Source organism: Tachysurus fulvidraco, chromosome 4, assembly GCF_022655615.1.
Source record: "Tachysurus fulvidraco isolate hzauxx_2018 chromosome 4, HZAU_PFXX_2.0, whole genome shotgun sequence".
Lineage (NCBI taxonomy): Eukaryota > Metazoa > Chordata > Actinopteri > Siluriformes > Bagridae > Tachysurus > Tachysurus fulvidraco.
The window spans coordinates 20,809,568-20,829,948 of NC_062521.1; the positions used below are offsets into that span (position 1 = coordinate 20,809,568).

At 38.6% G+C, this 20,381-nt stretch overlaps 1 protein-coding gene across 5 annotated transcripts in view; it reads left to right on the forward strand.

Annotated features, from left to right (window-relative positions):
• The window catches only part of ndst2a (N-deacetylase/N-sulfotransferase (heparan glucosaminyl) 2a), a 106,287-nt gene that overhangs the window by 2,400 nt on the left and 83,506 nt on the right, over positions 1-20,381 (forward strand). For 4 of the 5 annotated variants that reach the window (XM_047812378.1, XM_027174901.2, XM_047812380.1 and 1 more), the window contains exon 2: positions 16,219-16,332. The exons of the other annotated variant lie outside the window; for it this stretch is intronic. The gene's annotated coding sequence lies outside the window, so the exon portion shown is untranslated. The remainder of the gene's footprint in view (positions 1-16,218; positions 16,333-20,381) is intronic. 5 annotated transcript variants of the gene reach the window in all.

Here is a 20,381-nt window from a genome sequence, read left to right on the forward strand (position 1 = left end):
TAGGCAGATGCGCTCTGTTATCTTGTCTTTCTATGTTCTAATTTTTCTCAGTGGCTTCACTCTTCAAAACCGAAGTGTATCTGTCATGGATGTGTATATTTCATCACTAATAACTAGCAGGGAAAGACAGAATTACTGTTGTGCCGAAGATGACTTCTGTCATGGCAGAGAAGTCTTGCTCCAGATGTCATAGATAACTGCTCTGTAATTAAGTAGTTCTTTTCATTCGTATGGCATTAGAGTGCATCCTTTAAAAGGAGAGCAAGGCTCACGGTGTGAGTTGGGTAGAAAAAAAAAACGCCTAAAACCATTTATCAAAAATTCCATGTGCTCATTTTTCCTGCTGTTTGATTCGGTTTGCATGGTTTTTTAAAGTCTCTAGATGTTATCGCCATGTGCTGGACGATATAAAATTAAAAGGTGCCTCGCTCACATTCTGTAGTCAGGTTTTTACACTTCAGCTCTTATGGTTGTCAGTGCACTTGTGTTCAATGGATTTTCATGTGCTTTCATCTTAATATATTTATCTCTGGTAAACTGTTTCTGCTGTGAGCATCTCGTGCACTCCTGCCAGCTATCTTGGTGCGTGTCGTGTGTTTGAGACAAAGCCCGGAGAGTACGGAACGTACTGAGAAAATCACGAAAGCTGTCGCAGACGTGGATTCTGGATTTGTTAATCTAGCAGGCTTTAAGATCTACATGTGTCCTGGTTTAACTGAACACTGCGTTCTGCAATAACACAGATGACAACGATTAAATCTTCATCATTTTCAAGACCGAAAAGAGAAAGACATGCCCTAAAACATCCATTCGTAATGACCTATGGATGCTAAACATCGTTGATCGTATAGCACTGGAGGTTATTTGCTATAAAATACACGATTAAACGATTCCATGGCAGGAAACCTTTGTCAGAAATCCTCACTGAAGATGATGGGGGAAATTATTTTCAGTGGAGAACGAATTTATATGATTTCATAACCCCATGTACATGATGCATTCGCGTGAAAAAGAGGCACAGTGTCGCCACCCTACGGATATACAGTACATCTATACTATACTATTTGGTTCTTCTGCAAACTTTTGCCACAATGCTGGAAGTATACAGTTGTGTAGAATGTTTTTGTGTGCTGTATCATTAGTTTCCCTTCACTGGAACTAAGAGGTTGAAACATGTTCTAGCATGAAGATGCCCTATGCACAAGGTGAGACCCATGAAGACTGTTTACTAAGATTGGAGAGGAATGCGAGTACAGAGCGATGACCTCAACACCACCGGATAAGGCTGGGGTAAACTCTGACTGCACCCCAGGCCTCCATGTGCGACACCGGTGTGGCTGACCGCACTAACACTTTTGCGGCTGAATGAACACAAATCCCCAGAGCCTTACTCCAAAATATAGTGGAAAGCCTTCCTAGAGGAGTGAAGGTTATTATAACAGTAAATGAGGGCTATGTTTGGAATGGGATGACCAGGTGCCTACATACTTCTGCCCATATAGAGGGGATGTGGTAGCTCAGTGGTTAATGTGTTGGGCTGTTCAACGGAAGGTCGTTAGTTTGAATCCCAGGGCCACCAAGCTGCCAATCCTGGGCCCCTGAGCAAGGCCCTTCAATTTCAAGTGCTCAACTTTATAAATGAGACAAATACTGAATAATAAAACTGAATAATAATTTACACACTAAAGCCCTATTTGGACGGGATTAGTTTTACGTGGGGACGTAGAGTAATTATTACCAGAGCTTCTCTGTGATTTTAGTCCCGTCCGAATGTGCCATCTCGGTAATCATTACGGACAATGTCAGTAAAGATTACGGCGACTTTTACCTTCTGTAAAAAGATCCGGAAAAATTACCTCAGGTAATACTAATCCCGTCCTAATAGACCCGCTGTAAATATGTGCGGTAAAATTTCGTCATTTCCTGTTTAAAAGTAGTTTTTGGCGCGTTTTGCAAGCATGGAGGCACTTGAAACAGGAAGCAACGTCATACGTACATGACGACAAGGAGGTTACTGTGGTGCGTAAAGCGAGTTACCCCTCCCACTTCTGCTAGTTTTACTGAGATGTCTTGTCCCGTGCAAATTGGCCAATTAATATTACAGACGTCCTGTGGTAAAATTGCATTACTCCACGTCCCCACGTAAAACTAATCCCGTCCGATTAGAGCTTATTTCTGACTCTATTACCAGCCACTTCTTTAACGCGGTCCAGTGGCGACATGGTTCATGTTACAGATTTGAATCCATCCAATATAATTGTGAGACGAACAATGCCGGACAGCTTCATTACGGTCATTATTATCCGTCTCTCTGTCTGTTTTGATGATCACACTTTATTTTGCTGAGAATGAAATAATTTAAACCTCATTAAGAGCAAGCTGCAGCATTAAATGTGTTCAGACTGACTAGGAATCTGCAATCTTAATGAATTCATACAGCATGTGTCGGTGCCTTATTTTTGTCAAGACAACAGCTGTTAAAGATGAAACATGATTGGATGAAAGTAATTCACAGTAAGTTATCACCGTGTTGCCATGTAAGAAAATAATTGCACATTTGAATGCATGTCCTGAGTCTCGTTCTACGGAGCCGGGCATCGGATATGTAGTCCTTACAGATGTAGGTGTATTTGAGCAAAACCTGTGCAAATGCCTGCTACAGGAAATGTTAAGCATATTCTGTGTAAATGCTGAAATGTGGCCAAAAGCCTTCGAGGCTTACATTGTTCTTTACCAAGTCTGTTTGACCAGTTTGGTGTTATGGGACTTCAACAATTAATTGATGTCTTCAGCCTAAAGTTCGGAGAATTTTCATAATTGATCTGTCGCTCATTTAAGAAAGACAGAATGGCTTTTTAGCAGAATTACTGTTTTGATGGAACAGTGTGACTGAAATGTTTAATTGGCATCGTTTAGTAAATGGCTACCTTAATAACAGAACAGCAAGGCATCGAAACCCATCAGCGGATCCGTGGAGGCGGATAAAACCCCATTTAGACAGTGTGATCTATGGCGGTACATTAACGTTTTAGTAGGAGCATTTGTTCTGTTTTAAAGCGTTGTAACTTTTGTTTTTTGTTTCCTTTCCCTTTTCTGAAATCAAGATCGTTTAGAATGGAGTGCATTTGGTTTGTGGTACTAGAGCTGGGGTCATTTACAGTCTCGCTGAAACACATTTACTATTTAAAATCATCACTAGCGTTTGCTGACCAGCAGAAACTACCCAAGCACATAAACAGCCCATTTATACTTGCTGTCTCAGTGTGCATTATAAATATACTAAACCTTTTAATTGTTTATAGGTGTTTCTTTAAATCTCTAAAGTTGATTGCAGTGAATGTGTTTGTCATGTTGTAAATGTTTATGGCTGTGCATCGATGCAGCTGAATGTATTTCCGATGTTCTCTTATGATTGTAGTTAGTAATTTGTGACCTCGTGCTCTCGCTGAAACGGGGAAACGGGATTTGTCTGGATTTATTTATTTAGATATAAATGCTTAGGTTAAGTAGGCTTGTAATTTTTGTTTGTTACATTCTGTTTATGGACAATCTTGGATAAATATTTCCACAATAACTTTGACTCCGAGACGGCGGCACGGCAGCAGCACAACTCATTACAATACCTCATATAACTTCTATTAAGTGTTCATTCCTGTATTTTTGCACATGTAATATACAATATACAGTACGTTCTCTGGTCCGTGCTGCTTCTGTGTTATTGTCTTGTATTGTTTTGTATCGTCTGTTTGCACTGTCTTTTGTCTCGCACAGTTTGCACCAGGTTGCACAGATACACTTTATGTGGCTAAGACTAACTTTAATTCCTTAGCCCTGTGTTGTTCTATGTAGCTCTGCCTATGTTCTATAGCACCGTGGACCCGTGAAACCTTGTCTCATTTCACTATGTACTGTTTCAGATATATATGGCCGAAATGACAAAACGACTTGAATACTTCTTGTGTATATGAAAAAAAAATTTTTAAAAATCATATATTGAGTATTGTTTTTTAGGCAGAAGTACCAAGAATCTACGGTTTAGCTTTAGCTGGTTTCATTATTCATCTCTTCCTTTTGAGACACAAGTGCCGTAAGAAAAGTAAGATTTCTACATAAACCCAAGTGAATTAACTGGATGTGGTAGAAAAGGCAGTTCACTAAAGGCACATATTCACAATGTCTGCTTACATTGTTATACTTATTGTTGCTTTGAGCACATCAGATATAGCTCGCTCATTCACCGATTGCCAGGTCGTTTATGGTTGATTTTTTTTTCCTCTATGCCTGCTAGGACTTTCTTGTTCACTTCTCTCTTGGTAATGAGCCCCGCTAAAGCCCTTTCAGCAAAGCCTCAGTTATGGTGTGCTGTAAATTGTGTACAGCAGTAAGCAGACCTGAAAGACATTTGACTGTTTGATTAGAAGACGAACCATTCTCTCTGTGGGTATACGCTGTTAATTTTTTAACTTATATAAATATTGCCAAAAAAAGAACTCAAACGTGAGAAATAGTGGATTATTAAAAGCACTAATAGGACTCGAAATTATGAATGTTTCTTAGGCAACGAGGAGCTTATAATAGATTGTGTCTTGTTCAAGTTATGCTTGAACTTCACTGGTAATGAACAGTTTTGTTAACAGATTCCTAATAGGATGTAAATGCAGATGTTGGAATATTTAAACTAGGTTGCAACGAGGATAAGAATTTCATGTACAGATATTTTGTCTCGGATGTCTTTCATTTGTATGTTATGGAATACCGCGACGATTCGCTTGCCGACAAATGATTCGGTGCTTACGATCACAATAAATACCGTTTACTCTTTATGTAATTATTGCCGATAAAGTTTACATTTCGGTGCACATTCACAGCAACTACAGAAATAGAAAAGGTAGATAAATGTAAAGGATCGTCTGAACCCGACGGAAGCTTAATCGTCCGTGGTACGGATTGTTCAGGTGCTTTGAATTTAATGGAGTCATGGCATGCAGTTTTATTCTGATAAATACAAACAGCAATGCTAAACCAACGTTCCTATTCATTAGTATGGTTTCAGCATAGTGGCTATTGGGAAAGGCACCGATTTGCTTTCCATTGAAACATTGAAGTGTTTAGTATTGATTAAGGGCTAAGGTCAATGACCATGTGCTAAATGGATCTAACGCTTATTCTCATGGTCATAATGACATGCAACGATCGGGCTTATTTAGTTTTTAGTGACGACGTATGTAAATTTTTGCCAAACTAAAATATTCTGCTAGAAAAATCTTTTGGAAAGGCAAATTTTCAAAAATTATTTGTTAAAGATTTTAAAGCACTTTTATAAGTCACTCTGGATCAGGGAATCAGGATTTTTTTCAGAACTCACAGGACTTTTAAAACACTCATACAAACGATCCTTATACTGTATCACACAAGTGATGATGGTGTATCTATGAACTGTTTTGCATACATTTTTATGATGTCAAACTTCTCTTACTAACCGTTCTTCAGAACACAGCGTTCTCCTCTGTTTCTTTTCCCACAAACCTATCTCTGTAAAACAAATGAATCGAGGCTGAGAACACATTGTGTTATTGCTTACTGATGCACTGGAAGTTACCGTGTAATCAGAATTGCCTTCCTGTCGTGCTTTGGCCGAGGAGCTGTCACTGGACGCTTCTCTTTGTGACAGAGATGTGCCTTAATCTCGGTTGGAAGACAAAATGCCTCAGGGCTTGGTTTTAAAATTTAGGGGTGTGTGTGTCTGTGTGTCTGTGTGTGTTTTTCACTGACCCGGTTCTCATCATTAATACCGTTTGAGTGCTAGAATTCTGATCAATATTTATTACACATGCAAAGCTGGATTCCTGAATTTAAAATGGACTAGATGTTGTAGACTGGAAAAATGTGGGCTCTCCTGTTGTGTGGCTTTCATCCAGCTGCAGTATTTTAGTCCTTGTTCATGAACCCAGTTTTTAAAGATGACTGGCTGACGGTTTGCGAGCCAACTGAAGCGTTTTTTCAGCCTTCAGCTTTACCTCACAGTCTGGATAAATTCATTAGCTAGAACTGGGCAAATGAAAACCTCACTGTGCTGCCCAGTGTCCTGGAAAACTAACTGACCAAACCTAACTGTTTGACCAGCTAATTAGTTAAGCTAGCATTAATACAGACTAGGGAAAAGGAAGCAGTGTGTGATATTACGAGGAGAGAAAGACCTTCTCATGCTGTAGCACATTGTGGGTTTTTTGGTGACTAACACCTGATGTTCTACTGCTGGTTGGAGTCTCGTCACCCGGTGGTCACCTTGCCAGGGATTGATCTACATGGTCAACCCGCGTCTCATGGGATTGTTGTGTATGAAGCTGCCCGCAGACCGTCATGCCTTCTTTTGAACCAATGTTGTGTCAGTCAGCTGTATGGTCTGGTGTTTATTGTATGGTCTGGTCTTTATCAGCTATCAGGTCTGTGCTGAACTCATGACCATTAGTTCCTCAGGAGCTCTCAGTTGCACTGTTATAAACTGTTATAGAAAGGACATTATTTACATTTACATTATTTACTGTCCAGCGTCACCCAAATGAGGATGGGTTCCCTTCTGAGCCTGGTCCCTCTCAAGGTTTCTAGCTCATGCCGTCTCAGGGAGTTTTTCTTTGCCGCCGTCTCCTCCGGCTTGCTTATTAGGAATAGGGGTAGATAAACAGTATAGCAAATTTTAAGTTAATCTTTTTAAATAAATTTGAAACTTTTATTGTATATATTCAATTATTTATTTTTATTCTTATTTTTTCTTCTTCTTATTATTAAATATTTATTTCTTTTTCTCTCTCTTCTGTTTACATACTTCGTTAAAGCTGCGTTGAGACGACGGGAAATTAAACAAATACAAATAAATTTAATTGAATTAACGGGTGCAGGATTTGGCTTTGCGTTGCATTTCAAGTAAAACTGTATTATCTGAGACTTACACCAGTATTATTTTTGCTCTACATTTAACTGTGAGGCGACTCCTTATGCTAGAAAGGCAGTTACTGTTTAGTCTTCTTTCATGCCAAACATTATTCATGCCATGATTTAGGATGTGTGTAGTGCAGCAGGCAGTGCGATTCAGAAGCCGTGTTCCCTAGTCACAGTGTCTTTCTTTCTTTCTTTCTCTTTACTACTCTTTCTTTCTTTCTTTCTTTCTCTTTACTACTTTTGTTTCTTTCTTTCTTTCTTATTCTTCTTTCTATATATCTATTTTCTTCGTCTTTCTTATTCTCTTTTATTTCTTTTATCTTTCATTTCTTTTTTGTCTTCTTTTTACTACTCTCTTTTCTTTTTACTACTTTCTTGTTCTTTTTTTTATACTTTCTTTCTTTCTTTCTTACTACTTCTGTTTTATACTTTCTCTTTATTTCTTTCTTAATACTCTTTCTTTCTTTCTTCTTTCTTTCTCTTTCTATCTTTTTCTTTCTTCTTTCTTCTTTCTTTACTTACTTACTACTTTCTTTCTTTTTACTACTTTCTCTTTCTTTCTTTCTTTCTTTCTCTTTACTACTCTTTCTTTCTTTCTTTCTCTTTACTACTCTTTCTTTCTCTTTACTACTCTTTCTTTCTTTCTTTCTTTCTCTTTACTACTTTCTCTTTCTTTCTTTCTTTCTTTCTTTCTTTCTTTCTTTCTCTTTACTACTCTTTCTTTCTCTTTACTACTCTTTCTTTCTTTCTTTCTCTTTACTACTCTTTCTTTCTTTCTCTTTACTACTGTTTCTTTCTTTTTTTTAACTGGCTTGCTGGAATGTTTTTTCCTCTCTGTCAGTGACTTCAATCTCATTCGCTCACTTTCATTAAGTATATCCCGAGACCTTCCCTGGAACCCTTGGATTGTAATGGTTTGGAAACACTCAGGATGGGATGCTTGAGTCTCCTCATCAAGATCATGTCATCAGTCAGTAATCGAATTTAGCTTATATACTCGGGCAAAGCTGTAGAATAATGTTGGACTGGCTTAAATACCCTTCCCTCCTCAAACTGTTGACTGTTTTGTTTTTTTAGCTTGTGCTTTACAACCTACTGTGGTTTTGTTATCACAACCTGCAGTTGCTGTTTACCTGATGCCTCTTCTGGCAAAACGAATTAGCTAAACGAAATCATTCTGGAGGTTAGAAACGGATACGTGCGTCTTATCGGATCTTGCGCAGGCACGTTGTCTCAGTACAGTAAATTGCCTACAGCAATCTGATATTTGCCTGAAAGTGATTGGAACATGTGCATTAAACAGAGGTGGATTATCTGCTTTTAACAAAGGTCTGGTAGCTTCTGAGGCAGCTCACTTTATTTCACCGAGTGTTTTTAGATGGTGAACGAAAGCAGAAACCGTATACAGTAAACAGTATTATAACTTAAATCGTATTGTTTTTTATTAATTGTATTATTAATTATTGTTTTTTTAAATCGTATTGTTTTTTTATTTACTCAGTAAAAATGTAGCTTCCTGTGTATTGTTTGACGACCAGCTCCAGGACCTGGATCGCAGTAGGACATGCTTGATTACACTTGTACTTCATGTCAACTGTAAAGCAGTAACTTTTTCCCAGCATGCAGTGGCTTGACTATTTCCCATTGAATGGAAAGCATGTCGAGAGCAGCTGCGCCGTTGGAATTTTGTTGCGTGTTTGTGTACGATGTCTGTCGGCACTGTGAGAACGGATGGACAGGAAAGAGAGAAAACATTACCGTAGTATTTGCCCTGTCACAGTGTCCGTGTCCTGCTTTAAACGTTTGTAAAGAAGTAAACAAAGGAACTCGGATGACTCATTTAATTTTGCTGCTGTCTCTTTTATGTAAATTAAAAAAATGCCGAACGGAAAAGAGGAAGTAGTAAATAATGTTTTTTACCCTTAGTTTATGTAATGGAAACATTTATAAATAGCCTACTTATAAAGACACGGTGCAGAAAAGTGATAGAAACTAATATTTAATAAACGATAAGTTTGCAAACACGAGCAGAAGGCAAACTTTACAGACCCCTGACCATCACACACACATGCGACTGTATTCGAAGTCTTGTGTGCTGTAGAAATACACTTTCTTTTCACTGAAGCCAAGAGGCCTAAACCTGTCCCAGCATGTCTTCATTTACTTTTGTGTACAGCGGCACAAAACCAGGCCCTTGAAAGCATATTTTGCGAAAGCCGGAGCAGACGAACTCGAGCGGTTTTTATGAAGCCCTGAACTCAACCCCATTCAAGCAGACTAGGGTTAAATCTGAAACGGGATGTTAAAAACCACACATAGGGCTGCTGATAGGCTGTCCGTAAACATTTGGTCACACAGTGTAAGATGAATACACTGAATCTGGCTGGCTTACACACATGCAGAAAAGGTTGGTCTGGCTAATGTTGGCAAGTTTATTTCATTAGGATAAAGAAAGCAATGTGCTTTTTTTAAACCCGTAATTGGGTCCGTCCAGGTTGATTTTGTTGGAGATTGTAGTTTAGTGTTCAGAGGCAGGTCTGGTTTGGATGCACTGCATATGAGCTAATGTGTATATACAGCGTTTGTAACATCTGTGTTCGTTTGTGTATCTTTCTATGAAAAAGGTTTCAACCAGAGCGCAGATCGCTCATTTGACGCTCATATCTAAACATTTTATTTTCCAGTTGTTTCTGTTGACTATAGTAAAAGTCAAATGCTTTATCTCGTGTGACTTTGCACGTAGAGGAATGATTAGTAGATTTACAGATTTAAAGAGAAATTCAGTGAAGAGGTCTGTTGTAAAACGCTGTTTTGTTTTATCTTGTAAGATGTCTGTTTGGGGATTATGTGATCATGTTTCCACATTCGCTCGGCACTAGAGATGTGCTGCATTGCCTGTTTTTTGGCACAACGACATTCCTAAAGAAAGCCACGTTGTCTTCAGCCAAGTGATTCTCAGAGTCTCTGGAGGACTTGAATATGCCAGTTTGTCTCTGCTTATCTACACCAGTTAAGTCATTGACAGACAGAGCATTTCTTTTAGCTCCAGTCACGCCGCTTTAATTTCCAGAAAGCAAAACGTTTCTTCTGTTCATTTCTAGATCTAAACATCTATTTGTTATTGACCTTGACATTTTAAAGCGTTTAATAAGACATGGCTGTGTTGTGCTTTAAAAGACGTTTCCATTGAATTTTGTGCTTAAAAATTGCATGTGCAAATGTGTGAATTGACTGATAGTTTAGAAATCATCATAGGACACGGATAAAGCTCAATTATTTTTGTACAAGTGTAATGTTTTATATTACGTTTGGCAGCTTTTCATTCTTTTCCATTCAAGTCAACCTAAAAAACGGGAGACCGTGTGTGATGATGAAGCAGCTGCTCGTGACCGCGGTGCCGCATGTACCCTAATAGACGTAAAGCATAAATTTGTGCTTTGACATGCTTTTGAACAGCACCGAAATGAAATTGAAAACTAACACTATTGAAACAAAGAGACTCAAATCATGCTTGAGTGGTGCAGCTGTTTAGTCCTGTCATCTGGAGCTTAAGAGTTCAGACCTAACTGACTTTATCTGTAGCATTTTTTTTTTTTGTAAAACTCTGGACTAGTATGCCTAAAAATGAAAGCATAGTAGTGTGTGTTTCCTCAGATAATGTTTTGCTTATCCTTAGTTACGCCTTATACGGTCTGTTCTGTGAACGTCCATACAGGCGCTCAAGGCTTAAAAGGAAGAACTGCCATGAAAAACATGTTTATATTGAACTATTTGCGTTGGTTTGTGTGAATCTGGTTCTTATTTGTGCTGCTGATTCCTGTGAGAAGTGGTTTTCTAGCTTGCTGACGTCACGTCGGGACGTCGTCGGCATAGTTCCAGTGGCACTTAATAGGAGAAACGATTTCAATAATCCAAAATTATTTCTTTTGTCTAATGTTTTGCTTTGAGCTCCTTAAAAGCAAGATAACCTCTTTTAGCATTTTCTAGTTCAAATTAACTCTTGTTTTAATGAGAAATTCGACGTAGTCCTAGTAGAGACAGCAAACGGTGGACTCATAGTCCCAGAACGCAGTGACTTGGCTCTAGTAATTGATGGGGCTTTTAATCTGAAGGTTGAAGCTTTGGAAGCTGATCCGTTTGAGCAGATAGTAGAGATGAGACAGAGTAAAGGAATAAAGCACTTCTGCAGTGGCTAGTGCTAGTGTTAGATCAACATGTCGGCTCACATGTTTTTAAAGATGAAGCTGTTGGTCGTTCAGGATGAATTATTTCTATAATTCAGACGGTTTTCTCAAGAGAAGAGTACTAGAAACAGTTATCATCATTGGAGTGGTTGTGAAACTCACCATCTATTTTGGTTATTCCTCTTCTGCATTTTCAAGGTTAGTAAATATTTAAAATAGAACGCCAAGTAAAGTCTATGGGTTTTTGTTGTGATGCATATCACAGCTGAAGAAAGTTTTAAAGAGAACCGGAGCTCGTCCGTCCGTTTAGTCTCTCTGTGCGTGAAAATGTTCAATGTTCCAGTTTGACTTGGAAACCTGATGGACAGGTGATTTAACTCTGGAGCATCTACTGGACCCCACTTTTACTGCTTGGTGTACTTAATGTAAGCAAGTCCAGTACGAGTCCAGTGTGATAAACAGGAGCTTCTGATGGAATCCAACTTTTCGATCTCATGCACTTTAGTGCCCCCCCCCCACCCCACCACCACCACCACACACACACTTCAGGTAGAAATGTAGTATCTGACGAATCCCTGAACGATTTACACTTTAAATATGAGATCGTGTGTAAAAGGTTTGAGTGGTCAGTTCGGCATGTTCGTTTTGGTCATGATCTCTCTACTATGCTTGTACTGCAGCTACAAGACCTTATTAGAGACTGAATAGTGTGTTTTTAATGTCTCGTAGCACTGAGAGAGTTGTATTGGGTGCAGTGGTGTCATCTTTCTACTGTAAACCTATACATTTATAGCGTATCAAGTCAAAATGTATATTTACACAGTTTTGTTTGTTTCTACATGCACACCATATGTGAAGGACTCCAACACTCCAGTTTCTGAATAGTTTATTAAACGCTTATTTCTGAGTCAGCCTTTGTAGAGTAGATTACAGCTTTATTTCCATCACGATGTGTATTACAGTCGTGTTAGTGTTGACTCGGTTTTTGTCAGATCTTACTGCCTTTTCAAATCGTATTGTCAAACCGTTTCTTTGTATAAGGGTTTCTCCTTATTAGTGTAAATAGGAGCTTCTTATATGAATGAAAATAACTGCCCAGGAGCACTGCCAAGATGGCTGCCAAGCGTACAGGCTTTTCGAGACACCATGCAGAGGTAGCGCGTGTGAAAAGGCCTCAGCGGCTGTCGCTTGTGTGTTGGTTGCTGGTAAAAGGCTAGAATCTTTTATTGCTAGTCTAAAATGAAAAACAAATCCTTTCTCAATCTCTTATAATTATTTTGCAATGTTTTGTTTGAAGTTCTGCCCGAGAGAGACAAAGATTATTGTCATAGTCTTCCTCAGGTTGGAATTCACCAAATATCCATCCAGCTTTCTAATGTCTTCTTCCACGTGCCAGCTGCTGAAACTCGGAATTACAGCCAGTTCAGCATCACTAGCTTTCTCAAGATTAGAATGTTATGGTTAATATACCTGGTTTAATTCCCCATCTCTCTCTCATTTTAATAAGACCCTAACTCTCTGCGTTGACCGTTTGATTTTCCTATTGAATTTTTAAACAATTGGAATAAACACCTCTTCAATTAATAGCAGTTCATTATTAGAAACAGTGTGCGTTGATTTGTGTGATTGTTCCTGTACCACTTGAAAGAGTAACAGTAGTCCTCGGGCATGTAATTAGCGTTTTGTTCTATATGGAGGTCAAACGTGGCTAAAGAGAAAGAGGTGGCTTTGGGTTGTTCCATACTTCACAAGAGCACAGATTCCAGGTTGTGTAATGATGGGCTTGTATTTTATTATAGACCTGATGCTGGCATTTGCCTCACTTCCTTTTGGTATGTAATTTGCACCATTTCTCATCCTATGCAAATGCTCCAGCCATAGATCACATGAGATCACGTGATTTGGTTGTTCACTAGGTCTTCGTTTGTGTATTCCCTTGACCGGCACCCCCACGTACAGCTATTTTAGCAGCGGTGTATAATATATGGTGCACGTAGGTAATCTTTGCATGCATAGACTTTTTACACTAACATTGTGTGTTCTGTGATCTCTTGGGGAAATGCTGTTAGCATTTTTGTCCTCAGTACACTTAATTAGCTCTCATGTAAACAAATGGGATTTACTAGGCTCCTATAGAAGTGAAGCTCATTTGAATTTGTGTTTTATAGGCAGGAGAGAGAGCCTGAGTAGGTGAATAGGGAGAGCTGTTTGTTTTGCTGTCTCTGAATGTTATGCCTCTCTGTCTGCTCACAAACAGAAAATGCAGGAATATTCAGGGGAGAGTTAAGTACATTTTCTCGTACTCGTGTGAAATCTCTCCCTGTATAGCTGCTTCTTGGCCTTATCCAGACAGGATTAAATGTACATGGGGTCCTGGGGGTAGTTTCCTGTTTTACTGGTGCTACTCTGCAAATTTATTTGTCAGCAACTGCCATGTTGTCTTTCTCCATTTCAGGCCGACTTGTCCATTGTTTTTCTCCAAACTCAGTGGTCAGTCTGATCGTTTTAGACTCATTTGGATACACGGGTCCTTGATTTTCTTTGCAGATGTCCTGTCACGTTGGGGGGAAAAGGAGACTGACTGCTACTGCTTGCCATATTTAGTCTCATAGTGTGCTTAACCGTGACTATGCCTTAGATACCCATTGCAAAAATGAAAGATGTTTTAGAAGAGATACTCGACCATATGCTTGAAATTGTTCGATGGAAATTTTAATTTTTTATTTTTTTCCCCCGCGTTGTATTTTTCATATCTGTGAAACATTCCTGCCTACACGCCACACTGTACACAAATACCTTTTTTGAGGTTTTTATAAAATTTTACATAGAACACACCGATAGAATAAACTGTTGAAATACTTTGAAAATGCAGCCAAAGCACAGATGGAGAATTTCTTCATTTATTTAAGTATTTATTTTAACTGGGAATATCAGTCAAATACTCTTCTTTTGAACACATTACCTTCCCAGTGATGTCGGGCTTCAGCATCCTGAACCTCTTTTTGGATGATTTTATTTATTTATATGAGAGACCGTATTGACCAGAAGGTCAAGATGTAGCACGTGAACACAGCCTTTCTTTGTTTAGATACCAAAACGTTTTAGATACTGATGTTAGATCGGTTAAGGCATCTTTATGAACCGTCAAATAACAAGCTTTGATGTAACTTAATTCACTACTAAAATATTTGCCAGCTCACTATTATTGTTAACATTTACAGGAATTACTACCTAACAAAAAAGTTTATACCCAATTTATTTTTTCATTTTAAGTCTTACCTTATTGATGAGTTGATGTTTTGTAACCAGTGGGATGTGATAGCCTATCGGTTAAGGAGTTGGTCTATGGATCGGAAGGTCATGAGTTTGAATCCTAGGTCCACTAAGCTGCCACTGTGGGGCCCATGAGCAAAGCCCTTAAACCCTGAAAAAATGTAAGTAACTCTGGATGTTTGATAAAGGCTGTAAATGAAATGTAATGTAACCAGCCCGAGCTGTACAGAGAGGTATCCAATCTACTGTTTGTTTATCTTGGTGATGAGCATCTTTCCCACACTAATCAAACATAGATTCATGCGTACATTGGATGTTGATCGGCAGGTCATTCTGTTGCCATCTTAACTTTCTGTTTGCCATGAAGCCACTCCCCCCCCCCCCCCCCCAGCACATAGCCGAGGGAAACGTGAACGTGTTTTTACATTCATTCCTCAATGTCCCTTGAATGCTTTTTCACGTTCATTCGGCTCAACCATAAACAATAACACTTGGGCACTGTGCCTAAGCTACTCTAGGTAGGAAAAAACCCTGTAATGCACTGTTAAATGTGATCATCTAGCTAAATATGGTCTTCAACATCGCTAGCTAAGTGTGCAATTCTCATGCATTGAATGATTTGAGTTATTGGATAGCTAAATGCCATGGCGAAATGGACATAAGCCTAATCACAGAACTGACTACATTAATCAGGAACGTGAACAGATCATTTGAGCGAAGAGACTGTGACGAGACCCGTGTTTAAATGCCATGAGTGACTTTTATGCTCGAGGATGAGAGTGAGACTGGTGCTGATGGTCACAATGAGATCTTGCTCTCCGTTATAAACATAACGTAAAATTTGCCACTAATGTTGTTTTTCCATGAGTAGATTTGATTTAATATGTTCAAGTGAATGAGATGTTTTGCAGTGGACTTGAAATGGAATCCTGAAATGTAATTTTCTTTTTCTTTTTTCCACATTTTCCAGTTAAGCACATTTTTAAAACGAAATCCTTCATTTTGTGACTGAGAAAATGCAAAAGAAAGAAAATGTTAGCTCAGGAAACACTGTGTGTGTGTGTGTGTGTGTATGCGTGCGCGTGTGTGTGTGTGTGCGCGTGTGTGTATGCGTGCGCGTGTATGCGTGTGTGTATGCACGTGTGTGCGTGCGTGCGTGTGTGTGTATGCACGTGTGTGCGTGCGTGCGTGTGTGTGTATGCATGCATGCGCGTGCGCGTGCGTGTGTGTATGTATGCATGTGTGTGTGTATGCACGTGTGTGTATGTATTCGTGTGTGTATGCATATGTGTGTATGTATGCATGTATGTATGCATGTGTGTGTGTATGTATATGTGTGTGCGCGTGCGCATCTTTCACACACTTATCAAGCATAGATTCATCCGTACATTGGATGTTGTTTGGCAGGTTATTCCTGTTGCCAGCTTAACTTTCTGTTTGCGATCAAGCCACCTTTGTTTTTTTGCCCCCTCAGCATGTAGATGAGGGAAACATAAACGTGTTTTTACCTTCATTGCTCAATGCCTTTAAAATGTGTGTGTGTGTGTGTGTGTGTGTGTGTATATGTGTGTATATATATATATATATATATATATATATATATATATATATATATATATATATATATATATATATATATATATATATATATATATTTGTTTATATGTGTACAGAAGAAAATGTCAAACTCTGATTATAGATTGGTAATTCTATTCATCAATCACACAAACACAGAGCTTGGCCTCAAAGTTTTTGTGTGTATGTATTTGTGTTCTGCTTCCTGAGGTTTAATCAGTGAATATTTCCCCTTTTTTGTTATTAACAGGATGCTGATGTTGCAATGGAGATTCTTCAGCTCCTGACAACCTTTCATCTGTACTGCTCTCACAGACTTGACTAATCTCTGAAGGGTTTAGTTTTGGGGCTCTGCACTAATCTGGTATGTAATCTGAAATCTTCTTGCTAGCTCAGTCATTTACGTGTGAGGTGCCTGTGCTCAGTGCAAACACCAAACCTGGGTCATATGTCTTTTGGATTTAAATCTTCATTGCGTGTGTCTGTATGGGTTATCGGTTACGTACATCCTCTGCAATATGTGCTCTGTGATTGCGAATGCATCCTTTTATAATGTGTGCGTGGGGGGAAAAACAGACAAGGTATCCAGTATGAACTTTCTCTGCTGCACGGTAGAGCATAGTATAGAAATATATAGAATATCCGTACATATGTCAGGTTTATGTCTCCACCGAAAGATTTCCAGTTCTGTGCGCCAGTGCTTTACAGATTGACTCTGTGTAAGCTGCTGCTGCTTCTTTATTTTTTATTTTTTATTTTTTTTAACTAGGCTAATGCCATCATGCTGTCTATTTCAGAAGGCAAAAAAAGCATTTCTGTCTATCTGCATAAGCGGTATAGGATTAACACTGACTGCATACTTAACACTCTAGGCTTGCCGATCATATATCAGTAATAGGATCCTCAATCCCCCTCCAACGTATGTGTAGGATTGGAGTTTGCTTGAGATGTTGTTGTTTTTTTGTTTTTTTTTGTGAAAGGTAATTCAGAAATGTTCCTGCTCCTTGGATTATTGGTACCAGCTGATTTGTATTGATTATTTTCTGTATGGGATTCAGCTGATGCCTAATATATATATATTAGTTGCACAATGTGGCCAAATGTTTGTGAACACATGACCGATATATCATATTGATACTACGTATTGTCCACTTTGTGTTTAAGGTGCAGAAGTGTAATTAACATACAGGGCTTGAACAGTCTATTAAGAACATTATACTAATACTGAGGCCATCCTTAAAAATATTTTGGTTTGCAGTAACAATAAAAAAATAAAAAAAAGGTTGGTAGGTAGGTCTACTTTTTTTTTCAAGTTTCAATGTAAAAAAAAAAAAAAAAAAAGTACAATTTTGGTGATGGTGATTACGCAGGTATGAATTTAAACAAATTAGCATATCGTGACATCACTGACTGGGTCTTCAACCTGTGCCTTTGAATGAATTTTTTAGATGTATTATGGTGCCCGAACCCGTATGACTTTGAACGGTGACCGCAAACATTTTGTTTACTGCAGCCGCAGCCATCATTACCAAGCGCGACCCGTTGACTCTGACAGTGAATGAGAGTATGAGAATGAGACGAAGCGAACGCACAGGCCATAGTGTGACATCCGGTAACCAATAGTGTAAACATAGACGACGTCACGTTTTTTTATTTAAAAGAAAGAACGTAGCCTTCGTTTGTATGTAGGCCTAGGCAATTTATATACTGTATTTATAATACTTACTAAAATATAATCATTATTATTTTATTGCTTTTGTATTAGTTGTTTGAATAATAAAAAAAAAAATTGGTCGGTCTTAACGCAAATTTACAACCGGCAAATCGGTCGGACTTAAAGCAAAAAAAAAAAAAAAAAAATTTGAGTCGGTCCTAAATTGACAGGGTCGGTCCGGTTATGGCAAACAAGAATATTTTTAAGGATGGCCTTGGTGAGATCTTTTTTGGCTCTCAAAACAGCCTCATTTGGAAAAAATTCTTTGAGCGTTGGGTCTATGTTGCAATGATTGCATCATGCGATTCTTGCAGATTTTTCAAATGAACTTTCATGCTGCGAATCTGACGCTCTACCGCATCCCAAAGGTGTTGATTCAATTCAGGATCGGTGACTAGGAAGGCAGCTGAAGAATTTATTTTCCTGTTCATGAAGCCAGTCCAGATTTTGGTGAGCCTGTGCCCACTGCAGCTTTTGGTTCTCGGCTGATCAGAGTTTACGTTGATATGGTATTTTTCAGTTGTAGCTCATCTACATCATGTTTTTCGTCAGCAAACGTGTATGTTGCCAATGACACCTGTATGTGCTTTTTGAACATCCCATTGCACATTGCTATTATTATTACCTCTACTTTTCTAGAATGATTTTCTACTAGAATTCTGGACTGTAGCTTTGGGGATTTGTGCTCATTTAGCCACAAGAGCAACAGTGAGTCCAGGTCTCTGTGCATGGTTGTTACTGTTAGATGTGCACAAACATTTGGTATCTTTTAGTTTATCTGTAACCGCTGGATCTGTTCTGCATTATGTGCATTATACGTGTTATCTGTTAGACATTTTACTGGCGTAGTTTGAAAGGGATAAGTCACTACAAAGGAAAGTTCTTCTCACTGATTTCCTTTATCTTGCAAAACATTTCTATCTTGATGAGTTTGGTCTCTTTCAGGACGACCCTGTCCCCATCTACAGGGCGTGAGGGCTCATTGAATGGTTTGGTAAAGACGAAAATGGTGTAAATCATGTGCTCTTGTCTTCACTGATCCAATCTAAGCTTGGTTAAACATCTATAGGTGATAGTAGAGCAACAGTGCTCTATACCACCATTATCAAAGCACTGTTTAAGGGATATATTTTTTTTCTAGAAGAGTTTTAGAGAATTGATTCTGAGATGCACTGAAGCCGTTTTGGCATCTCACGGTGGACGAGCACCTTACCGACATGGTTGTTAATATTGCTTATTAATTTGCTTGTACATTTTTCTCCATCTCTTGACAATTTGTCTCTCTCAAGCTTTCATGCTGCTTATCTACCACATACAGTTCATACTTGATTTCTTTTCTTTCTTTTCTCTTTAATTCATCAGCCTGTTCCTTTTGGCTCCGTGCCCTCAGGCCTCGCTGAATGAGTCTAGAGTCCTTGGAACAGCAGACTGGCTTGTGGGTGTGTATGCAATTATCATAGAAATGATACTGAGGCAATTCAGGCACTCTGGCACTGAGGTAGATCAGATTTTATGCCATGCTGCTGTAAGCAGTCAGAGTCACAGGTGAACTTAGACTTGTGTTTGCATGGCTGGAAGGCTGTGAAGTCAATATAGCATATTGTTATTGCTTGGTTTTCATGCTGGTGTGCGTCTGCCACTGAATGTTTATCTTCTTTTGCAAAAACATCAGAAAGATTTATCTACTGCGCCGTGTTTAACGGCACTGCACGGTCAAAGCTTAAATGGTGAAATAATTTAAGTCTAGGCTTTGTCAGCATGCTTTGTTACCTTTTTATCATTTTATGGCAAAACCTCCTTTTTTCCACATGGTTTGCTTTAACCCTTTATACAACAGTGCTGTTAGTCTCAAATCTGATCGGTGTTTGTTGTTTTCCTAACTGCAACCAGTTATAGCTACGCTGGCCATAGTGATGACAACGATTAACTTCTCAGGTTCCACGTCATCATTTAATTATGATTAATAAGTCTAACCAACTTTGGGCCACCGAGTTGTGAAATATTTTTAAATAATCGTATCTGGATTGTATTAGTTTATCAGGGGTACTTTTAAGTACATTAGTATAGTTTATCAGGGGTACTTTTAAGTACATTAGTTTATCAGGGGTACTTTATGTACATTAGTTTGTCAGGGGTACTTTACATACATTAGTTTGTCAGGGGTACTTTAAGTACATTAGTTTGTCAGGGGTACTTTACATACATTAGTTTGTCAGGGGTACTTTACGTACATTAGTTTATCGGGGTACTTTAAGTACATTAGTTTATCTGGGGTACTTTAAGTACATTAGTTTATCGGGGGACTTTTAAGTACATTAGTATAGTTTATCAGGTGTGCTTTAAAGTACATTAGTTTATCAGGGGTACTTTAAGTACATTAGTTTGTCAGGGGTACTTTAAAGTACATTAGTTTTTCAGGGGTACTTTAAAGTACATTAGTTTTTCAGGGGTACTTTAAGTACATTAGTTTGTCAGGCGTGCTTTACATACATTAGTTTATCGGGGTACTTTTATGTACATTAGTTTATCAGGGGTACTTTAAGTACATTAGTTTGTCAGGGGTACTTTAAGTACATTAGTTTGTCTGGGGTACTTTTAAGTACATTAGTTTTTCAGGGGACGTCTGCAGTCAGGAGGTGTGAGTTTTCAGCAGGTTGTGTGTTCTATAAAACTAAATGTTTGGGTCCATGTGGTCACCA